Raw genomic sequence first — 3,130 nt, 5'->3', positions numbered from 1 at the left:
CACGCACGCACGCACGCACACACGCACACGCGCACACGCACACGCAAACGCACTCTGGATTAAAACAAGGAGCATACTCCTGAAATAAAAGGCTAGAACATGTCCTCTATGAAATAGGTTTCAAACAATCAGAAGTAGACAACAGCTTGTACACATTGAAAAGAAGTGAAAAAGTCGTGTATCTAACAACTTATGTTGATCTTTTATTAATATTTTTTAAACGATCAAGATTTGAAAAGAATGATCATCGAGAAGCTCAAAAGTAAATTTAAAATGAGAAATCTTGGTCCAGTCTCGAGGATCCTTGGAATCAACGTTCGAAGAAATTGAGAGAAGAAAGAAATCACTTTTTCGATCAAAAAGAATATTTGGAAAGCATCTTGAAGCGTTTTAAGATGGAAGACTGTAATCCGATTAAAACTTCACTCGATACAAACCTGAAGCTGACGAAGGACATGTGTCTGAAGAGGATGTGCTGAAAAATGTGTCCTACAGAGAAGTTCTCGGAAGTCTAATGAACGCTTTTCAAGCAACGCGACCGAATTTAGGATGCGCAATTATGACGCTAAGTTCCTTCTTCTGGGAAACCACATTGAATGGCGTTAAAGCGAGTTTTACGCTACATTAAAGGTACCAAGGAATTAAAGCTCAAATTCGGTGAGTCAAAAACAGCAAGATTAGTTGGTTACAGTCAGTGTTGTTAGGTATGCCGCCTTTTTAGCGCATGCGCGTTCGAGTATAGCTCACTGCAGTATTAGATTCGGATTTTTATGGGTCCTGCAGGTGCCCAATGTTGACATTTTTATGAAGTTACATAAAATTTTTTGGAAAATCAACAATGTATTATAAAACTAAATAAAATAAATACAAAACAATAACAAAGGGCAAATTAAGACTCAGTACGTTAAAAATATAGTTTGAAAAATTGATGAAAGTATAAAAATTAAGTTAGATTACGTCAGAATAAAAATATAACATTTTTAATTAAATAAATTAAGTATCAAATAAATAACAGAAAATTCTACATAACCAGTTTCGGCTACACGATTGAGCCCTCTTCAGATACAATTTACATAGATTCAATATACAATAAGTTACGAAAAAACGCATATTAAAAATGTTCGGATATAAAACTCTAAGCAGATCACACGCCATTCGTTAACCGTGTCTCTTGAATATCTAAATAAAGTATGAAGTCTTATTATAAAAATATGAACATATAAATTCTAACAAATAAAAACTTATCAAAAACCATGTGTAAATTACTTCAAAATTTCTCGGAGAAAAACGGATGTGTGTGGTATAAGCCATTTGTAGGCACAAAGAGAACATAGCGCTACAATTAGAAATATACTATCTCACACATACGATCGTCGATACAGATCGACACATACTGAGAAAGGAGACGGATTGTCAGTAACAAAGAGTCAAAGTTTATTTATAATAGGTATGTATGCCTTGTGGAGACCTTCCGTGTCAGTTTGTAAATTCAAACTAACGGTCTGCTTTTTAATGTTGAGCATCTCGGAAGTTAGGCGTTTTCTGTAGCAAGGTTCTTCATCCAAAACTCTTACGTTGTCCCATTGAAAGTCATGGTCATACTGTAATCTATGCTCAATTATGACCGATCGAGTGGATGTATTATATTTGATGTGGTTACGATGCTCCGCAATTCTGGTTTTCAATTGCCTGCCCGTCTGGCCCACGTATGATGCATCACAATTGTTGCACGAGATCTTATAAACTACATTTCTTTTTGATATGGGGAGGCACTTATCCTTTTGAACCTTCATATATTTTCCTATTAGAACTACGAAATGACACCCTGATGTCGTTATTGTTGAGCCGCTTAAATTTCTCTGTGTGAAGAGGAATAAATGGTACAGTAAGCCACGATGCCGATTCGTTAGTGCAGACATTGTCAAGTAAATCTTCATGTAATACACATTTATTTTTCGTTTTAAGAAGATTTTTTTATACGTTGATTAATTGTGTTAAAAATGAACGTCAAAGGGTAATCGTTATCTAATAAAATGTTAATAATAAAAGTTAAATTTTTCTTGTAAAAAGTAAAGTCCGAATGTAAAAAGACTCTGTCGACTAACGAAAAAATTGTGCCTTTCTTTTGTGTAATTGGATGATTAGAGTGAAAATTTAAAAATCTTCCTGAAAAAGTGGGCTTACGGTACCAATCAAAAATAAATTTTTTATTCCTAATAATTATTGTAGTATCCAAAAATTCCAGTTCATCACCACCCAGTTCTATAGTGAATTGAAGACGTGGATGGAACGAATTAAACTTTTCCAATAGAATATCGATATTAGAAGGAAAGACTGCAGTACAAATGTCATCGATATATCTATAGTAAAACGGAATGTCAACATTTAACGACATCAGTGACACCGTCTCCAATCTTCTCATTACCAAATCCGCGACAATAGCTGATAGGGGAGAGTCCATGGGGGTGCTGAAGCTTTGCTTATAAATTTTGTTATCAAAAGTGAAAAATGTGGAATCTAAAATAAAATGTATTGCTTCCAGAAGCTCATTTTTTGGCAATGAGCATCCTTTGGAAATAAAACACCAATATTCATTTACACAATCTATAGCTATATCCAATGGAACATTCGTAAAAAGAGAGATAACGTCTAAGGAAATTAATTTATAATCATCTGTAATATTTATTCTTTTTAATTTTTCGACAAATTGAAAGCTATTTTTAATATAACTGTCTGCCTTAGGAATGGTCTTGAACAAAATATTATGTAAAAATGTGGCCAAAGCGTATAGAGGAATGTCTATCGAAGAAACAATAATTCTGAGAGGACAATCGGGTTTGTGAATCTTCGATAATCCATAGATTCTTCACACAGAGAAATTTAAGCGGCTCAACAATAACGACATCAGGGTGTCATTTCGTAGTCCTAATAGGAAAATATATCAAGGTTCAAAAGGATACCCTATAAGCGCAAAATGTTCCTAGAATGTTACATGAATATTATTAAAAAAAAATTAAAATAATGTTATTATAATATTTCGAAGATATCATAAATATTTTTTTAATATTACAGGAGTATTCTATAGAGGTTATATGTCCACTTATATAATAAACCTAGGTATTATATTTTA

This window comes from Mycetomoellerius zeteki, unplaced genomic scaffold, assembly GCF_001594055.1.
Source record: "Mycetomoellerius zeteki isolate Tzet28-1 unplaced genomic scaffold, Tzet1.0 scaffold88, whole genome shotgun sequence".
Classification (NCBI taxonomy): Eukaryota; Metazoa; Arthropoda; class Insecta; order Hymenoptera; family Formicidae; genus Mycetomoellerius; species Mycetomoellerius zeteki.
Note: the sequence above shows the minus strand (reverse complement) of the source record.